At 37.9% G+C, this 6,751-nt stretch overlaps 1 protein-coding gene across 1 annotated transcript in view; it reads left to right on the top strand.

Moving 5' to 3' along the window:
• The first annotated feature begins 624 nt into the window (after positions 1 to 624).
• llgl2 (LLGL scribble cell polarity complex component 2) overlaps positions 625 to 6,751 on the top strand; it is a 49,949-nt gene continuing 43,822 nt past the window's right edge. The window contains exon 1 of the mRNA XM_083932498.1: positions 625 to 884. The gene's annotated coding sequence lies outside the window, so the exon portion shown is untranslated. The remainder of the gene's footprint in view (positions 885 to 6,751) is intronic.

Genomic DNA, 6,751 nt, shown 5'->3' with positions numbered 1-6,751 from the left:
CTCTCATATATGGGTTTAAAATGATATTGTAGCATGATAATTGTGTTTATTGTGTGCATGTAAATGTAGTGGATGACTGTATGCAACTGTCGCCTGTTATTATTGAAAGTGCCAGGTTGCTGCTTTAAAATGCCATCGTGAGGTAGCCAATGGTTTAGGTCACTAGACAAAGTGACACCTCTCTCACCTGCATTGTAGTTGACTTACAAATGTGGGCGCAGAACAACAGTTTCATAAAATGTTATTTATAATCCGAAATGGTAAGAATTTGCCAACAAAGTAAAAGACAACCAAATGTCAAGAACAAATATAAAACGTGTTAGCAGCACAAGCACATTCCCCAGCAAAAAAGCTCAAAGCCTCATGGGAGCTGTTGTTGTGGAATTATTATACAAATAATTGTTGATTTTTTTATCCTTTTAAAATCCCTGACATGTTTTAATTTGACAAGATTATAGAAGTAAATACCTATTTTGCTAAGAGTATGGCCAACGTTGTGTTTAAAGGGAGAATTAAGGGTGAACGCGGAAGTGGGCGGGACATGAACACTCTCAGTAACCAGGCGCACTTGAACGCATCACAGGGGAGGAGTTAGCAAAACAGTGAAGTTTAGGCTAACAGGAAACACCGAGGCTACCGCCACCGCAGCGGTGGAAACACAGCACCAGACCCAGTTCTACGCTTCACCCGGGGCTCAGTCGGGATATTTCCTCGTCGCTTGGATTCGTGGAGTATTCTCTTACGGTCTGCTCACATTTTTTTCACACTTTATATGAGGAGAGAGCTCTTGGGTCAACTAAATCACCCGACACCGGCCGGGGTGGACTCGTCTCCAGCGGCTGTAAACGGCGGACATCGGCTAAGAAACGGCTGTTTTGAATCAGGTGGGTTGGGAGCTGGTGCCTACAGGTGTTTGCTTGCGAGCCAGTTGGCCAGCGGTTAAACTAAAGTGTTCATCCCAGCCACCGTTGTTTTCTGTCGGACACCTGAACGGCTCCAACTCGAGCTAACGTGAACTTAAGTTGCTAGTTTAGCCATTCTTCCAATTGCTCACTGGCTAGCTGGCTAATCTTTTACTCCCTGATTTCCACCCTGAAATCAGGCATATCATCCCTGTTGTTCCCCCATTAAGCCGACCTGCATATTCCATAGACTTGGCTTGCCTCATTGACCTACATAGTATACATTCTTCTGTTCCGTATGATGACAACAAGATGTGGTTTCGCTAACTGTTACAGGTTAAACTTGCAGACATTACTTTACCTGCTATCTCACAAACATTCCAGGGGAAACACACTACTGTGGCTGGTCAATCACACTATACATGTGTACTTTACAGCTTGTATTTTGCTTTATTAGTTCGATTGGTGAATCTCTTGCAAGCCGACTGTAACATATTGCCTGGATGACTTGGTGGGGGGAAACAGTCATGCCCTATAAAAACAGACTATAAGATTTTCAGAATTAAATGGACCTTTTTTGTACGAAGATTGGTATCTTAATGATGGATTTACCCACTCTATTCTGGTTTGCTAGCCGCTGGGTAGCTTGTTGTTAACAGTAAACATTGCTTTCAGGCAAGACTAACTAGCTTAAGTAGGTGTTAGCAATGTCAAGCTATTAATTTAGCAAAACATTAGTCCAGTGCAAAGAATGACGATGAATTAGTATGTGGTTTGATCTCTGCTGTCCGCTTTTTTGCTAACCTCAGTTTGCAGCCAGGTGAGTAGTAGTTGCGCATAGTGTTGCATAATTACGGAAACGTATAACCTGAGTAAGGTGTGTCCCCCTAGCAGGTGTGTGTGTGTGTGTGTGTATTCGCGCGCGCGTGTGTGTGTGTGTCACACCGGTTTGGCTAGTTTCAGGAAAATTCACAACAAAACGTGTAGAATTATATTAATAGACTTTAATTTGAGTAATTCCCAGGTCTGGATAAGTATGTATAAGTAAATGTTTGTGCATCCAGACGATAAGCTTACTTTGTAAAGTAAAATATATTAATATATACAAATCAAAACAAGTTTACTAACACAACATAGTCTACCTGTAGGTGATGTGAAACTCATCAAGCTGGCTGTAGAATGGTGTTGGGTTACCATGGTTACTGCTGTTCTCATTTATTGAAATGTGTCGTCTACATTTTATTGATGATTTATTTTTATTTATTTTATTTATTGACAGTATGTTTACAGGTTCATTTAATTCTCCATCTCTACTGTTCCTGTCTGTAGAGTTACAGGTTCACAGTTATTCATTTAATGATCCATCTCTACTGTTCCTGTCTGTAGAGTTACAGGTTCACAGTTATTCATTTAATTATCCATCTCTACTGTTCCTGTCTGTAGAGTTACAGGTTCACAGTTATTCATTTAATTATCCATCTCTACTGTTCCTGTCTGTAGAGTTACAGGTTCACTTATTCATTTAATGATCCATCTCTACTGTTCCTGTCTGTAGAGTTACAGGTTCACTTATTCATTTAATGATCCATCTCTACTGTTCCTGTCTGTAGAGTTACAGGTTCACTTATTCATTTAATGATCCATCTCTACTGTTCCTGTCTGTAGAGTTACAGGTTCACAGTTATTCATTTAATTATCCATCTCTACTGTTCCTGTCTGTAGAGTTACAGGTTCACTTATTCATTTAATGATCCATCTCTACTGTTCCTGTCTGTAGAGTTACAGGTTCACTTATTCATTTAATTCTCCATCTCTACTGTTCCTGTCTGTAGAGTTACAGGTTCACTTATTCATTTAATTCTCCATCTCTACTGTTCCTGTCTGTAGTGTTACAGGTTCACTTATTCATTTAATTCTCCATCTCTACTGTTCCTGTCTGTAGTGTTACAGGTTCACTTATTCATTTAATTATCCATCTCTACTGTTCCTGTCTGTAGAGTTACAGGTTCACAGTTATTCATTTAATTATCCATCTCTGCTGTTCCTGTCTGTAGAGTTACAGGTTCACAGTTATTCATTTAATGATCAATCTCTACTGTTCCTGTCTGTAGAGTTACAGGTTCACTTATTAATTTAATGATCCATCTCTACTGTTCCTGTCTGTAGAGTTACAGGTTCACAGTTATTCATTTAATGATCCATCTCTACTGTTCCTGTCTGTAGAGTTACAGGTTCACTTATTCATTTAATTATCCATCTCTACTGTTCCTGTCTGTAGAGTTACAGGTTCACTTATACATTTAATTCTCCATCTCTACTGTTCCTGTCTGTAGAGTTACAGGTTCACAGTTATTCATTTAATTATCCATCTCTACTGTTCCTGTCTGTAGAGTTACAGGTTCACAGTTATTAATTTAATTCTCCATCTCTACTGTTCCTGTCTGTAGAGTTACAGGTTCACTTATACATTTAATTCTCCATCTCTACTGTTCCTGTCTGTAGAGTTACAGGTTCACAGTTATTCATTTAATTCTCCATCTCTACTGTTCCTGTCTGTAGAGTTACAGGTTCACAGATATTCATTTAATTCTCCTTCTCTACTGTTCCTTTCTGTAGAGTTACAGGTTCACTTATTCATTTAATTATCCATCTCTACTGTTCCTGTCTGTAGAGTTACAGGTTCACAGTTATTAATTTAACTATCCATCTCTACTGTTCCTGTCTGTAGAGTTACAGGTTCACTTATTCATTTAATTATCCATCTCTACTGTTCCTGTCTGTAGAGTTACAGGTTCACTTATTTATTTCACTCTTTCAACATTTAGCATGAAGAAAATGCTGTGCATTAAACATGTTTCGTTTTGGAGTTCATGCACTAATATGAGCTACAATACGTATGTAAAATTGTCTTGTGTATACTTGGCAACATAATGGCATAGATAGTCAGAATTTAACATACGTGTTAAAAGTTAAGTGTTTAAAACCATTCATTTACATTATGAGCATCGAACACTTGGTATTCAGATGTTTTTGACCAAAAAAGACCTCTGAGATGTCAGGAATTTTGAGAAGGAAAATGTGTAGGAACCCTGTCATTCATTCTTAGTTCCCTAGACAAGCACAAGCAGCAAATAGTCCCATAATCTGGAAAGGATCCTGCTGAAGGACACACACTGTGTCCTTCCAGCTCCACCTGCATCAGCACACGAATAGCCAAACAAAAAGCCTTTGTTCTCAGTAGACTTAGTGCTGTTACACCTGCATGGTAAAGTCCACCTGTGTTATGGAGGCATAACAATGGCCACTCCCAAGTGTAGGCTGAGTACACTTGAGCAAAAGCAGGGCTTTCTTCAGCTGTTTCAGCTTTTAAACTTTGAACAGGAATGTTAATTTATCATACCATACATGGGAGAGATGTCCAAGAGGTGTAACTTGCTTGTAAACATCAGACTGTCACGCTGTGTTGAGCACTGTTAACTGTTAACACATTATCTGGCAGGAAGAGAAGCCTTTTCTGTGGTCTGCTAATGGGATGGCATAGGAAGGAGAACTGCTGCAGAATGTGATGCTGCTCATCAGGGTTTACACCAGAGCTGCCAGGGCATTCATGGCTCATTGTGAGAAGATGTAGGACTTGGACAAGTAATGGATCAACTTTTTTTTCAAAATGGCACCTTGAGGATGAATTGATGCAGAAAGCAACTTTTCATGTAGCGTGATTCTCATATCCAAGTCCACATGAAACCCACATTTCTCTGTGGTCTCACCATCTCGACAATCCCACGTTAAATATCCAGAACTGGGGCTGATTCATTTGAAGAAAAAATCTAATTGCGATTTCAATTCTAACTATTTTCTAAATATTAAACACAATGTGGGACAATTAGTGCATTATGCCAATCATTTGACTAGACCAGCTTCTCAAAAGTGAGAATTTGATGATTGTCTTTGTCATTGGAAATGACCTGAGATGGGTTTTGAATGGGTGGATTAAAACACACATTGACAACATCACCTTTGGTTGAGGGGAATACTCTCTCCCAATGTTCTTAAAGACCAAACAATTAATTGAGACATTATCAGCAGATAAATCAATAATGGATTTAAGTGCTAGTTGCAGCCTGTCCACAGGTCTGTATGTGAAGTCTACAGAATATTAAATACGATATACAAGTATCCAAGCTCATTGTTCTTTGCATTTTATCTAAAAATAGTTCTAGAGCTGTAACAATGAATCCATTAGTTAACTTGTCAACTATTACATTAATCGCCAACCATTTAGATAAACGGTTAAGCTAATTGTTTTGATTGATTTTTAGAGAAAGAAGTCTTGTATCTCTGATTGCAGCTTCTTGAGTGTGAATATTCTTCCCTCCTCTATGACAGTAAACTGAATATCTTTGAGTTGTGGCAACAACAAGACATATGAGGATGTCCCTGTGAGCTTTGGGAAACATTAATTGGCATTTTTTAACCATTTTCTGACATTTTATACACCAAACCGCTAATCAATTAATCAGGAAAATAATCAACCGATTTCTGTGCTGCACAGTTCATTTCACATAATTCAATGAAAATAATGGTTAGTTGTAGTAGTAGTGTTTCTAAATTTGGCATAAGTCATTATTTAAACTTAATCATGATACTTAAAAGTGGTGTTATATTAATTGTAGAGATGCACAGATCCATTTTTTCCCGATCCTCTCAGATACCGATACCTGGTCTGAGCGTATCGGCCGATACCTGATCCTACTGTTGAATAAATGAAGCGTAAACTTGTCCATGTGAGTGAAGGCATCAGGCTTGATATAAACATTTACATCTCTTAATTGATTGATAACACAGTTGACCCATTGATGGTAATGATGAGCAGTAACTGGTTAGTCACACATGACAATGTTTTAATAGCTGACTAATGATGTGTAATTGTGTATGTGCCTGTTGACAGCTAAAATGGCAGTGATTTAGCCCTGACTATTAAGGAAATTATTAATTATTATTATTAAGTAGCTAATGAAAATATGTCAGACACATGTTTGATGGTTCCAAACATTATTTATACAAGACATTAGTTTGTATATAGAGAGCCTAGATACAGAGTTGTTTGGTCACAATATGCTGCTTCAAATTTCTTTTTCCACTATTCAAAATGGTGCTGAATGTCGTTTTGCTGACACACTCAAGGGTATATTTTGAAATTGTTATGAGGAAAGAAAACGGTATTTAAGAATGGATCTGTGACCTCATCTTTCTCACCCTCCGCTCATCATCAGTCCTGTCCTCCTGCAGCTGTTATCCTGTTTTCTGTTCATCTTGATAATGATGGGATTTGTCTACTTCTGCTCCTCCAATCACAGTCCCCTGGATCAAGCTATTAACAACTCTCTTGACATCATTTGTATTTCCCCATACAAGGAAATGTTATGCTGCCAATGGTCCACCTTTTTAAATCGTTTACAGTTGTGTTCAAAATAACAATGCAAATGCATTGGGAACACTGCACATTCTATTCCAAATGAAAACATGAAGACAAATGTATTAAATCTGTTATTACTTTACAGAAAGTGCAGAAAAAGGAGTATTAGACTGTGCAGCAGTTACCATAAAAATAGGTTACACAATGAAATATTAGTTCAGTGACTCAGAGGGAAGCTAAATCTTTATGCATTTTTCAGTTTATACAGTAAATGTTTAAGATTTTAAAGAAAATGGAGATTGAGATGTTTTTGAACAGCCTAATATTGTTTTTTCTTCACTCTGTAAAGTAACAACAAAGTTGATAAAGTTTTCTTCATGTTTTAATTTGGAATCGAATGTGCGGTGTTCCCAATGCATTTGCATGTATGGAA

Source organism: Echiichthys vipera, assembly GCF_963691815.1.
Source record: "Echiichthys vipera genome assembly, chromosome: 18".
Classification (NCBI taxonomy): domain Eukaryota; kingdom Metazoa; phylum Chordata; class Actinopteri; order Perciformes; family Trachinidae; genus Echiichthys; species Echiichthys vipera.
Note: the sequence above shows the minus strand (reverse complement) of the source record. Positions and strands in the feature narration are given on the sequence as shown.